Source organism: Carettochelys insculpta, chromosome 3 (assembly GCF_033958435.1).
Source record: "Carettochelys insculpta isolate YL-2023 chromosome 3, ASM3395843v1, whole genome shotgun sequence".
Classification (NCBI taxonomy): domain Eukaryota; kingdom Metazoa; phylum Chordata; order Testudines; family Carettochelyidae; genus Carettochelys; species Carettochelys insculpta.
The window spans coordinates 181,542,993-181,557,655 of record NC_134139.1 but is presented as its reverse complement, the minus strand read 5'-3'; positions in this window follow the sequence as shown (position 1 = coordinate 181,557,655).

Genomic DNA, 14,663 nt, shown 5'->3' with positions numbered 1-14,663 from the left:
AGCCCTTCTGGCAGGCATCTGGCGTTAACAGAAGGGCTACACATATTATCGTTATTTTCATTTAAATATATGCATTTCATTAATGACTCATGTGGCATTGTTTTGTAAGTATTATTGCGAGGATCAGTGAAAGTTGTACATTCAGAGCAGGTTTCGGGAGATTGTTTCAACTGAAAGACAATTTGCCTTCTTGGAACTGGCACATAAAGTTGGTTGGAAAAGGCTTGCTCAGGATGATTAGTAAGACTAAAAACAGGTTGTGGGGAAAGGAGGTGCAATGCCAAAATCTCACTGAGATCCAGCCTGCACTGAATATTAACATCAGAGACTATTTAGAATGAATTTAGTGAGCTTGGTCTGGTTCCTAGTGGCAGAATACATCACAATAGTAGGTCCTAAGGATCATTTCTGGTGGCCACAAATCAGCTTGGGAAATAAACTATTATCTGATCCAGTGTGAGCTACCACTCTAGGTCAGAGCTGAGGTGCACTGCCTTGTGGGGAATCTCTCACTGCCATTGCCTCAAATGTGCCTATTCTGTGAATAGCCAGAGGATTTTAGTCTCAAATCTAATGTTGTCTCAAGGACAACATTACCTTAGTGCAAAATTAGATTCTCGTTCTGCCTATTCTAGTTCTAATACTGTCCTCTGAAGGTTCTGGACACTACAGGAAATGGGTCTTAAGGAATTTTGGGTCTTATCAGCTGCATCTACATGTTCCATTTCTGTCAACAGAACTTGCCGAGCTTCTACACGGCTACAGCACTCTGTCAAGAGATTTGACAATAAAACTCAGCTGTTCTCTTGGCAGTGTCATTCCCCTTCCCGTTCAGATATAACACCTCTGTAGACAGTGTTTTGTCAACAGAATTCCTGTGTAGACAGTTGTGTCGACAGACAGGGTCCTCCATGGTGGCTGGCAGCTGGAGTCAAGAGAGGGCTTCTCCACAGCCAACTCTATGGTTACTGTTTCCACCTGCCCTTAAAGCAACAGGGCATCAGGGAACCCTGTGCAGGAAGCTGGGGGCATGGATGCAAGCTGGCTGCACATGCTTAGTCCCACACCCCAGCAGCCACTCCCCAGCCTGAACAAACATAGCACCTGCTGCTCGGGACCACCCTGGCCCTTCCCAGGAGCCCCAGGAGCCATTCCAGGAGTCCGCTTAGGGAGCTGCAAGTGGGTACCATCCTGGTCCTGCACTGAGGTCCAGGACCTGCTAGCCTTCTGGTTGAATGAGCTACTCATCCTAGACCCCAGTGCCAAGCACCAGAAAGCCCCTACCTACGGCCGCATAGCCAGAGCCCTGTCACAACACGGGCACCTGGCATGCACCCTCCAACAGGTGCATGCAAAAATCAAGGAGCTGCACCAGGGCTACTTGCAGGCCAGGGATGCTCTCAGCCAACAGGTGGGGACCGTATATGGCCACACCCCTGGGGCACCTGCCTCTGGGGCTGGACCAATAGGGGGCTGTGGTCAGGCTGATGCCCATGACACCACAGTGTCTTCATCCAACATGGCCCATTATCCGGGAGGTATGGGTGTACACACTCCAAGGACCGGGGGGAGGCTGCTGCTCAAGTGGGAAGTGTGGGCCACAGAGGCTGTGCAGTACTATGACCCCAGTGCTCCCCCCATTCAGCTACACCATTCAGGGGTGAAGCCAGCCCCGCCATCCAGCCAGGAAGCTCTGGCAAGGAACCCGAGCCAGTGGGACCAGGGTGAACATTGCCCAGGGAGGACACATCACTGGCCCCGGTGTAGCCACTGGCCAGAAGCAGAATACCATTGCTGCAAATGGACCAGGAGAGGCTGCAGGAAGAGTGGGAACAGCTGCAGGCCTGGGTGCAGTCCTCAGAAATGTGGCTGGCCTGGGTAGACTGAACCCTGCACCTGGTTGAGGTCTGACTAGCCTGGAGCCCAGCACCCTGGGGCCCTGCTGTCCCCCTGAACCCTGCCACTGATGTTCCCCCTGCTGACCCCTGCTGACCCTGAGCCCATGCCCTAGCTTTTGTTAGAGGCACTCATGCCTCTCAGACCTCCCCGATCCCTTGTCCCACTTGCTGAGCCAACCCCACATCAGCCCCCCCACCCCACCCCACCTTCCCGTAATTCCAGCCCCAACTCAGCTCCAAGGCAGACCCCAGACCAGGGGTAGATGGGGAAGCCATGGCTGTTGTGGCTTGAGGCCATCCATCCCCATCCTAGGATAGGCCCTCCACTCCCAGTTCAGAGGCACCCTGCCCCACCCCATAGTTATGTATATAGTTCAGAGATGTACATAGTCCATATAGAGGTCTTTATTTTTGTACAATTAACTGGTTTAAGTCATTCACAGTTATCTACAGTTTGGCAAATGGTTTCAGTTTCTGTTGTAAAGATTTGGTTGTTTTAAGACCACACCCTTGTGCTTCTTTTTGGGTCGAGGTGGGAGGTGGGGCAGGGAGAGGTAAGGGGTGACAATGGGGGATTGGAAGGGCCACAGGCTAGGGGCAGCCCCTGGAGGTGACACAGGGGTGGCTATAGGGGCCATAGGTGAGGTGCTCCCACAGTGCCTCCTGTATGCAGACCCCCTCAGCATGTGCCTTACAGCTAGGTGCAGCACCTGGCTGATTGTAGGGGCCACTGCCCTCCAGCACACACCTCTGCAGAAAGTCCACCCACTTCAACTACAGCATGTTATGGAGGGCACAGCAGGCAGCTACATTCTGCTCCCCCATGTCCAGCCAGTTCAGGAATCACCGTAACCTCCCCTTCAGGTGCCCAAAGGTGAGCTCAATGGGGTTCCATGCCCGTGCCAGCCTGGTGTTGAAGTGTTCCTGGGTGGGGTCCAAGTGCCTTGTGTAGGGCCTCATTAGCCACAGGAGGAGTGGGTAGGCCACATCCCCAACAATGCACAGGGACATCTGCCTGTCCCTAGTGGCCAGCTCCTGGCAGAGGATGCAGGTGCCCACCTCCATCTGCAAGAACAAGTTGAAGTTCTGGACTACCCTCGCATCATGGCTCTGGCCCCCCCACCCGACACAGATGTCAAAGAATTGTCCTCAGTGATCCACCTGAGCCTGTGTCACCACAAAGTAGTAGCCCTTCCTATTAAGGTATCGGCCAGCACTGTGTTCTGGGGCACAGATGAGGATGTGGGTCCTGTCCAGTGCCCCAAAAGAGTTGGGGAAGCTAGTGTGGTTGAAGCTGGTGAAGAATGCATCTACATCACTGATCCTCACCAACCTCTGCAGCAGGAAGATGCTGATGGTTTGCACCGCCTGTGGGTGGGAGATGCCAGACACACCCATGAGGGTCTGAGGGGGATAGGGCCCCTGGACTACAGTTAGCCCCATATCCCTCAGCCCCCTGCCCACTCCTCCCTCTGCCCCATCATCCTCCCCATCCCCATCCCCCACTTCCCCCTGTCCCATCCCCGCTCCCCTCGTCACCCTCCCCATGTTCCCCTGTCCTCCTGTTACCCTCTTCCCCACTTCTCCTGTCCCCCTCCCCATGTCCCCACCACCCTCTGTCCCCTCTCTCACCCTCTGCCCCATGTCCCCCCTCCTGCTGTGCACAGCCTGCAGCCAGATGTTTTCCTTACCTGCAGCACGACGACCCCAGTGGTGGACCTCCTGATGTCAAATTGGTGACGCACAGAACAGTAGCTGTCAGGGGTGGCCAGCTTCCAGAGGGCAATCATGACCCTCTTCTCCATGGGCATGGCCAGCCATATGTTGGTGTTGTGACATCTCAGGGCAGGGGCAAGCCAGTTGCACAGTTCGAGGAACATGTCCTTGCACATCCTGAAATTTTGTGTCCATTGCTGCTCACCCCACTCCCCAGGACCAAGTGGTCCCACCAATCAGAGCTGACGGGGTACCACCAGGTCCACCTGGTCATCTGAGGAGGTGAATGCGTCTGGGGGACTATGTCGTCGGGGTCTGCTCTGCAGGCTATCTCTCAGTATCATCACCCCAATGTGGTCATAGACACTGATGATGGACAATAGCAGGGCCAGTGGGAGCTGGTCCATGGTCCTGGGGGCTGCTCTGCCATGGTCATGGTTGGGAAGGCCAGGGGTTGGGCAGGAGGAGGAGTCAGGGAGGGCGTGGGGTGCAGGGGTTTGAGTGTCAGGAAGGGTGATGGATCAGGAAAAGTTGAGTGGTTTGGAAAGAGCTGTGTCCCTCACAAACAGCAAGGAGCCCTGCAACAGCTTTGCTTTCCCTCCAAGAAGTAGGCAAGCCTCGGCATGGGCAGGGAGCATGGGTTGAGGGGAGCCCTTTAAGGGCACATGGAGGCTGTGTTCCAGGAAGGACTATCCCTCCATGCATGCCTTCCTTCCATGGTTACAAGGCCACTTCTGTCGACAGAGCAGCCAGTGCATGTGGACATTCCCTGTCGACCAGGCCGCTCGCTCTTGCAAGCTGCTTTTCTGTGTGGATGGAATCTGCCAATGGAGATATTGTTGTGTCTCTGTCAGCAGTGACTTCTGTCGACAGAAGCTCCCCATGCAGACATAACCATCCAATACAACAACTTCTGTAGTCCTAAATTCACACATTTTTCAGTCTAAAGTGTTCAGTCCTCGAGAGGTTTGCTTTGTTTTACCTGTTTTTCTGACATCTCCATGAATGTGGCTTTGTCTCGTGCGTTTTGTGTGGGAATGAATACGCAGCATGCACAGTCTTTCATCACACGGAATCCTGCTAAAGATATGGTGGAAAATGTGACTTTGTAAAAACCATGTTGTTGGTCTCTTATAAAGTTAACACAGCTAAAGTGCCAGCTGCTGATTTGCTTTGTTCCTTGATTTACGGTTACCCCTGATTTGCTTTGTTCCTTGATTTACAGTTACTCATCAGCTCGCTGATGGGTGGGAACATATTTGCTGTTTCTGTTCAAAGTATTTCTTGGGCTCTGTGGTTTAACCCGACAGGTGGTGGTCAGGAAAAGCAGAAAAGTGTGCTGACTCACCCAGTCATGATTCCGTTTTCTCTTTAAGTCTGGGGTAACTCTGAGTTATCTTGAAAGTGAGAAATTGACAGCATGAGCTAGAGCTCCTGCCCCCATAGACCAGTGCTATTCACAGTTCCCCATCTAGCTCTGATCCTTCATTTCCCACACCTCTGCCTTCTAATCCTCAGCCTCTGCTAGACTGAAAATGTCAAGGTGCCAGATTGTGCTGTGACTCAGTGGTGTGGACCAGTGTTCCCCAGTACTAGGACCACTAGATTCATTGTTCTTCAGTCATATTCCTACCATCTGCTCCAAAAACAATTTAGCACATTTTTTATCCAGCCACCAAAGGATAGGTGGTCTCTCCTAGGCATTGGCCTGCACTCAGATTGCTTCACAGCCCCAGCCAAGCTCTGGAGGCAGTAGGCTTCAAAGCACTTGGTTAAATAATGCACAATATTTGTCACTGTACAAGAGGACCAGGCCTGCTGTATCACCCCTTAGCCATGTCTACACGTGCACGCTACTTCGAAGTAGCGGCACTAACTTCGAAATAGCGCCCGTCACGGCTACACGCACCGGGCGCTATTTCGAAGTTAACTTCGACGTTAGGCGGCGAGACGTCGAAGTCGCTAACCCCATGAGGGGATAGGAATAGCGCCCTACTTCGACGTTCAACGTCGAAGTAGGGACCGTGTAGTCGTTGCGCGTCCCGCAACTTCGAAATTGCCGGGTCCGCCATGGCGGCCATCAGCTGAGGGGTTGAGAGATGCTCTCTCTCCAGCCCCTGCGGGGCTCTATGGTCACCGTGGGCAGCAGCCCTTAGCCCAGGGCTTCTGGCTGCTGCTGCGGCAGCTGGGGATCCATGCTGCAGGCACAGGGTCTGCAACCAGTTGTAGGCTCTGTGTATCTTGTGTTGTTTAGTGCAACTGTGTCTGGGAGGGGCCCTTTAAGGGAGCGGCTTGCTGTTGAGTCCACCCTGTGACCCTGTCTGCAGCTGTGCCTGGCACCCTTATTTCGATGTGTGCTACTTTGGCGTGTAGATGTTCCCTCGCAGCGCCTATTTCGATGTGGTGCTGCCCAACGTCGAAGTTGAACATCGACGTTGCCAGCCCTGGAGGACGTGTAGACGTTACTCATCGAAATAGCCTATTTCGATGTTGCTACATCGAAATAAGCTATTTCAATGTTGGCTTCACGTGTAGACGTAGCCCTTAAGGGCCTGAAGAGCCTGCCTTCCTCCCCTGACCAGAGTGCAGGCTAGTGCAGGCTTAGCTTTGCCTCCTTCTTTGGGGTAGATAATATTACGGGGGGAAGCGGGGAAGAGGAGAAAGCAAGCAATTCACGTGCTTAGAGGAGCACAGATAATTGGCGGCTTCTAGGGAGCACTCTCTGCATTCCACTGATTCTCAAGGACGGTGCTTTCCATTTAAAGAGCCAGTGTGCCCCAGTGCATTTAGGTTAACACTTTACAAAAGATGGGCCAGACGCTAAATGATATCATCTGTCCCTTTGATGAATTCATCCATTCATACTTATACAGCATCTAGCCAGGTGCATTTAAAAAATACCAAAGCACAATGCATCAGATCAAAAATGCCATAGTTTCCATCTCCCCACACCAAACCACTGCCCTTTATCCACACCTACCCTTTAAATCACATGCTGCGTTTTGAAGGTCGTCAATTCAAGCACTGACAGACCAAGGGGGAGATATTTTTAATCAGCCTATGGGGATTTATTGTAGAGTATTACAGCTTTAGGGCTAAACAGTTGAGTAAAAACGTGTGTCACTTCTACACTGCGCAAGACAGTACTATGCCACTAAATCAAAGCTATTTGCTTCTGGTTTTTGCCCCAAGATTAAACTATTAGAAACATTCCATTTCAGGTGCTTATCCATTCAAAAATGCATCTTCCAGCTGGGCTACAATCAATCTCTTGAACAGAATTTAGCAGAGCTAGTGCAATGCTTTTCTGACGTCTACAGAACAATTGTCTTGTGGTCAGAGTAGTTATATTTCTATCACTGGTCAGGCTCCTCTTTTGTCCTTGATGGAGGGTGTTTTTTCACTTCTGCATTTAGTCATGTTAGTGCAACAATAATAAAAACATAGGGATGGACACCCATATGAGAATATTTTCTGGTTGTATTGCCCTGTCTTAATTCCTTTTCCTCTAGATATACTGCACAGCAAAACCTATGCCTGGCCTCTGAGCATTCCCTTCTTAAGAGCATTTGAGGACTTACACAGCATTCAGTCTTTGTTATTCAGGCTACATTTTGAACAAACCAAACACTTAGAATTTTTAAAGCAGGAGATATAAGCTTTTCAAATAAAATTTAAATCTGGGTGGTTTTCTTCTGATGCAAATGCAGCTTATATTCTTCTGTCTGGCTTCTAATCCTGGTTTTGCCATAGATTTCTTATGTGATTTCTGTGACTTAATTCTCCATCTGCAAAGTGGACATGATAAGAACAAGAACAGCTGAGGAAGGATTTTTTAGTGAAAGTTTATTTTGTTGAAAAATTTGTTAACAAACTAAATTGTTCGCAGAAAAGGGTGATGTATTTTCCATTTTGATCATTACAAAGTTTCAAGCTTATCAAGATCCTGTTTTGACACTATTGAAACAAAGTCTCCATTTTTAACACTGAAGCAACTTTGTTTCTAAGCTTGTTTATTTCATTCAAAAATATTTGATTTTTTTAAAAAAAGTTTAAATCCTAAATGAAATATTCTAACAGAATTTCATTTTGTTAAAAAAAATTAAAAACTCTTCATCTCATATTTGAAATCTCAAAAATTCTCTCAGGCAGGGAAAATTGTTTCCTATCCAGCTCTAGCTAGTAGAGCTAGCTTTTCTATTTGTTTGTTTTGTTTGTTTGTTTGTTTTCATTTTAGAACTCTTTCTTTTTTTTCAACAGAAAATGCCTAGTTTGAAAACTCAGAATTTTAACGGAAAGCTTTGAATTTTTTAGAACTGTTATGCTTCTCAATCAAAACTTAAAATTTTGAGAGTTTTTTTTCTCTTTTGTTGTTTTTTTCCTTTATTAGTTTGTGCCACTGAATGCAAAAGAATGACTAACTTCTAGGGTTTTCTTTTTCACTTTTTTAATTTTTTATTTTATTTCTTAACTTTTCAAAAGGTAGAAAGACAAAGAGAAGTAAAACTCTCAAATTCTGCCATGTTATAACTTTTCTAAAGTAAGTGAAGTTTATTTGAATCACAACATGGAAAAAAATGGGAAAATAAAAATAAAAAATCCCTGAAGGGTATGTGTGGAATGAAAGTCACTCATTTTATTACATACAGTAACTAAAACTGGGGACAGACAATGACTAGAATACATTTTTCAAAAAAGTTACGTGAAAAAACTTTAAAAATGAGAAATTGTTTTACTGTGAACCTTGGGAAATGACAATTGTGACAGGGAATTTTTCCACAATATTATTTTTCTTACAACTCAACCCTCTCTAATATTTACCAACCTTACAGAAGTATTGCAAGGATGTAATCATCAATGTTTTTAAAATGCTTGAGAGTCTGGAGTGCTATGCCTCGCAAGAGAATATTTGTGGGTTTTTTTGTTTTTTTTTTTTTGTAAACCAGTTTGGAAAACAGGTGGCTTTTTTTTAAAAAAAAATGCATTGACGAGCTCTTAATTGCAGACCTTAGTACAGTGGTTCTTAACCAGAGGTCCATGCACCCCCTGGGGGTGTGTGATGCCTTTTCTGGAGGTGCAAGACATGCCATATTTTTTTAGAAGGTAAATCGTCGAAAACACAGATAAAGCACAGGCCCATAAGTACATCTACTTTGTTTCATCAAACCTATGTATTTATTAATATTATACATTTTAATACACACAGCAGCTCATGCAGGGGTTCCAGGAGTGTGTCCGCAGCACATTTGATTACCTCTGGTGGTATACCATCCTGACCAGGGGCCTTTCCTGCTGCAATGCTGTCGATGGCTGCCTTCAGTTCATCCACAGTCGGTTCTTGATCCAGTTCGTCCATTACTGGTAGGAGCTCGACGGCATCAAGGGCTGTGTCAACCACAACATTCTCGCGTGAGTACAGCTCGGAGTAGTGCTCGACCCAGCGCTCCATCTGTTTGGCTTTGTCAGCGATGACTTCACCAGATTTGGATTTCAGAGGTGCCATCTTGTTCTGGGTGGGTCCTAATGCCTTCTTCATACCCTCGTACATTCCTCTGAGATTACCAAAGTCGGCACAGGTCTGGATGCTGCTGAATAACTGGAACCAGTGGTTGTTGTCACAGCGCCTGGCTGTCTGCTGTACTGTTCTTCTGGCCTCTCTAAGTGCTTGCTGGGTACTCTGGCTCAGTGAGCGTTTGTACTCCAGGAGTGCAGCACGCTTCTTTTCAATGACTGGAATCATCTCATCAGAGTTAGCTTCCAACCAGTCGTTCGTGTTTCTAGCTCTTCTTCCAAACACCGACAAGGCCGTGTTGTAAACTGTATCCCTCAGATGTTGCCATTTGGATGTCGCATCGACACCCCCCTGGCCACTGCGCAGATTTTCCTGGAGGGTCTCTCTGAACTTTTCAGCTTTCTCCGAGTTTGCCGTCTTTCTGGCGTCAATGCGGGGCCTTCCAGCAGGTTTACAGCAGTACAGCTTCTTGGGTCTCAGCTTGAGCTTGGAGCAAACTAGCGAGTGATCTGTATCACAATCAGCACTATGATAGCTGCGTGTCAGAAGGACGTTTTTGAGGTTGTTACGCCTAGTGATGACCACATCTAGTTGATGCCAGTGCTTCGACCATGGGTGTCTCCACGACACTCTGTGCTGTGGCTTCGTTCGGAAGAATGTGTTTGTGATGCACAGATTGTGGTACGTGCACAGTTCAAGGAGATGCTGTCCATTTTCATTCATTTTTCCCAGACCGAAGTGTCCTAAGCAGGAAGGCCATGAGGCCCAATCAGCTCCAACTCTTGCATTGAAGTCACCCAAGATGTACAGTTGTTCACGAGCAGGTATTTGCGCTACAGCAGCACTAAGCACGTCATAGAACTTGTCTTTTACTTCTGGTGTGGCGTACAGGGTTGGGGCATAAGCGCTGATCAGGTGGACAGGACCGGCGCACGTTTGAAGTCTTTCTGATCCGCCCATGACTAAATCAACCATTTGTAGAAGGGTGTTTCTGACAGCGAAGCCAACACCGTGCTCTCTGGGTTCTTCTTGGGCTTTACCCTGCCAGAAAAAGGTGTAGTCCTTTTCCTTTAGAGATCCCAAATCTGCAAGTCGCATCTCTTGCAGTGCAGCGATATCAACATGGAGCCTTTTCAGTTCCTCATTGATGATGCTGTGCCTGTGCTGGAAAGAGGGTGAGGTTCCACAGGATATGCGTGACCCTAACATTGTAACGTTGTATAAGAACAAAGGAGACAGAAGCGACTGCAACAACTACCGTGGAATCTCCCTCCTAAGCGTCACTGGTAAACTGTTCGCTCGCGTCATCCTTGGCAGACTCCAGAAGATTGCTGAGAGGGTGTACCCCGAATCGCAGTGCGGATTCCGTGCAGAGAGGTCTACCGTTGACATGGTCTTCTCTCTAAGGCAGCTGCAGGAGAAGTGCAGGGAGCAGAGAAAGCCACTCTACATAGCCTTCATCAACTTGACCAAGGCTTTTGACTTGGTCAGCAGGGATGGTCTGTTCAAACTGCTCCACAAGATAGGCTGTCCTCCACAGTTACTCAAGATGATCCAGTCGTTCCACAAAAACATGAGAGGAACCATCCAATATGACAGTGCATTATCGGATGCTTTCAGAATCAGGAGTGGCGTCAAACAAGGATGCGTGCTTGTTCCAACATTGTTCGGGATCTTCTTCGCACTCCTCCTGAAGCATGCCTTTGGATCTTCAACAGAGGGCATCTTGCTGCACACAAGATCTGATGAGAAACTGTTTAACCTTGCAAGGCTGAGAGCTAAGACTAAGGTGCGAGAAGTCCTCATCAGAGACATGCTGTTCGCAGACGATGCTGCTGTAGTGTCTCACACAGAAGACCAGCTTCAAAAACTGCTGGATCGGTTCTCCAAAGCATGCAAGGACTTTGGGCTTACCATCAGCCTAAAGAAGACAAATGTACTTGGTCAAGATGTTTCTGAATCCCCATCAATCAGCAATGACAACTATACGTTAGAGGTTGTCCACGAGTACGTTGACCTCGGGTCCACCATCACTGACACCCTGTCGTTGGACACTGAGCTAAATAGGAGGATCGGAAAAGCGGCCACAACTCTGTCCAGACTCAGCAAGAGAGTGTGGAATAACAACAAGCTGTACACTCACACCAAAATGCAAGTCTACAGAGCCTGCATCCTCAGCACCCTCCTTTATGGCAGCGAGACTTGGACCCTGTATGCCCACCAGGAAAAGAGGCTGAACGTCTTCCACTTGCGCTGCCTCAGGCGCATCCTTGGAATATCATGGAAGGACAGAGTTACCAACACCACTGTCCTCGAGCAAGCTGGAATCCCAACCATGCACACCCTTCTCAGGCAGCGTCGACTCCGCTGGCTTGGCCACGTCCACAGGATGAATGATGGAAGGATTCCAAAAGACATCATGTATGGTGAGCTAGCCTCTGGCAAAAGACCCCCCGGACGCCCCCAGTTGCGTTACAAAGATGTCTGCAAGAGAGACCTCAGAGAGGTAGACATCGAGCTGGACAACTGGGAAGAACTAGCAGATGACCGTGGCAGATGGAGGCAGGGGTTACACAAGGACCTTCAGAAGGGCGAGTTGAATATCAGACAGCTAGCATAGGAGAAACGAGCGCACAGAAAGCACAATAAGGACTTGCCAGACACCCACTACATCTGCAAGAGATGTAGCAAGGACTGTCACTCTCGTGTGGGTCTTTATAGTCACAATAGACGCTGCAAATGAAGCCTTAAATTGAAACTTTAAAGGGAGCGATCCATAGTCTGTGCAGACTGAAGGATGCCTACTACATTTTAATAACATGAAACTATTTTACATATATTTAGTATGCATTTCAAAGTGTGTAGCCCCCTGCATCTGCATTTTTGATTTTTGAAAAGGGGTGCAAGAGCATATTTTGAGAATCAAGCGGGTACAGGCTGCATATTAAATATATGTAAAATGTTACTTTCAAAAGTGTGAACAGCCATTAAAAGCCTTTGCCCATTGCAATATTTCCTTCACAATATCTTCACCCTAAAAAGAATTCCACTGCAACATTTCCTTCATGATATCTTCATCCTAAAAGAATTCCATTTATATCTTTTCTTTTCCTAATAGTGTTTGATATTGCCTTTAGTGAGTATAGCATACGCCATCAGCAGGCACTGAGTTTCTTATACATTCCAAAATTAAAATGTGTGTTATTTCTTTTTGATGTCCCGATGGGCACTCCTTTAGTTCAACAGAGAACCACTGCCTCTACCATTACCCTTTGCTGTGCGACAGTTATGGTACTCCGTTGGACTAAAGGAATATAAAATGCTTGAGTCTGAAGTGCTAAGCCCCACAAGAGAATATTCATGGGTTTCTCACATTGTGGCCTGATATGATTATCATTGAAAAAGACAATAACCTAGCAGAAGGGCTGATTCCCATCTACAAAAATGAAAGACCATAATTCAGTCTTCATGAAAATTACGGATTTTTTTTTAAAATAGGTAGTCAGACATTCATATTTGGTTCTGAATTCTTTTGGTAAGCTGGCTGGGTCACAATGGACGGCTGCTAGTTTTTGGAAATGTAAGTGTTTCAATAGGAATTGAATTCTGTTAGAAATCAGTTCCTGGTTGTGGGTGCTTAGCCTTGAAAATGTGTAGTCTATGGAAGACAGAGGGCAGATTCAAAAATGCTTTGAGTTTCCACCCATCCTGATCTCTATACCAAAGTGATCTAGCTGTGGATACATAAGACTGAGACAAGCATCCCCAGGCTTAAAAGGCAACACTTGTCACCATTTACTCATAACTGGTGGTATTGCTGCATTGCAAGAGTTCCTGCAGGCTTCGGTATGTCTTCTGTTACCCAATATGGTCTCTAGAGCAACAGCCATTGCAGATGGAGAGGATATGTGTATGTAATGCACCCAAATGGCAACTGCTGAAGGAACTCAGGGCAGCATTCTGAAGGAGTGGGAAAAATGCCTCAGGCCCAGTCTGCTACCATCAATCAATATCAGGAGGGCTGGGCTCTGGCCATTTCCTTGCCGGCTCCCATTATGTAACCTGTTGAGTAAGTTGCTATCTCTAGAAGTTTTGTCACTACCATGTGCCCTATATTTAGAGAACACCAACGCTATGATTCTGGCCACTCCTTGCTCCCATGCATGTGGGAGGCAAAAGAATCTGTGAGAGCACCATTTGTGCTGGGGAATCCAGGATGTTGTGTTGTGAGCTCTGGTCTCTTACAGGCTTCAATCTCTTGAAATGTAATGCCTTAGGAACACACCATTGCAATCGTGATGTTCCTTAATAACACACACAGCTGTCACCCTACTGCCCAGTCATTTTAGGAAACAATGACACTCTGTGTTATTTTGGCGATATTCAGGAGTAGGGGTAAGACAGCCCAGCTCATTGCCATTAATTACTTGAAGCACAAAGGATCAGAGGGTTATCCCATAGTCTACTGATGACAGAGGAAGTATTCAAGGGTTATTCCATACGTAACGCAGTTGATCTGCAACTTGAAATGAAATAACTGGAGCCAAAGGATCAGACTCCAAGGACTGTCAGCACAGGAGCCTTGCCTCTCTCTACAGCTGCAGAGATAAGGCTGTTCCATTCTATTCTTAGACAGTGCATTCCTTTGGGCAGTGACCTCATCACCGTATGTCTGGAAAGTGCTTGCTACATTCTGTAATCCAAAGAAGAGCAATAATAGGGAAAGAAGGGATGTGCATGCCACAGTTGTGTTCCCTCAGTAGCATATATTTTCTAAATGCATCAAACCAAAATGGACTGTCACGTAATTGCTGCTGTATGTGAGTCAGGCTGCATTTATAACTGTGCGTAACCTGTTTAGCTGCCATCTGGATTCCTCCCGCAACCTGCCCACTTGATGGAAATAATGGCTTCCAGCTAACATTGAGCTGATGTGTCACATTTCAGCACATCATCTGATGGCAAGGACAAGGAGGGTCCATATTGCATCTACAGGAGAGTTACTCATGCATTGGATGTAAACAGTTATCTAAGGGGGATTTTAATCTCATGGCATCATGAATGCTCTGCATTGTAGGTATAAAATTTCTGGAACTGGGTTTTATCCTTGATTCCTTAACCGTTTTCATCCTTGTTGTCTTTTGAGCACTCTGACCTATAGGTAATTTATTCATTCATTTAGCATGTCTTTTAATTCTTCTCATGGTAACATTCAAAGAGTAACTTTTTTACACACACATACTGTTATGTGCCTGACATACAAACAGAAAGTCAAATGAAAATCTAAGACACTCCCACTGGAAGGTTGCAACAACACAACTTTATTTCTTAGGGCTCAGAATGATACTACGAAAGGGTTGCAGGAGAGAACACGTGTGCAGGCTGTTCCTTAAAACAGAGGCACAGTTTGACTTATCTTACTCTAGACCATCCACAAACGGCTGCTATACCAGGTCACACACTTGCAGAAGCAGGACTAAAGAAACCCCATGAACTTAACATGATTGTATATAAGTCTAACACTGTTTTTAATAGTA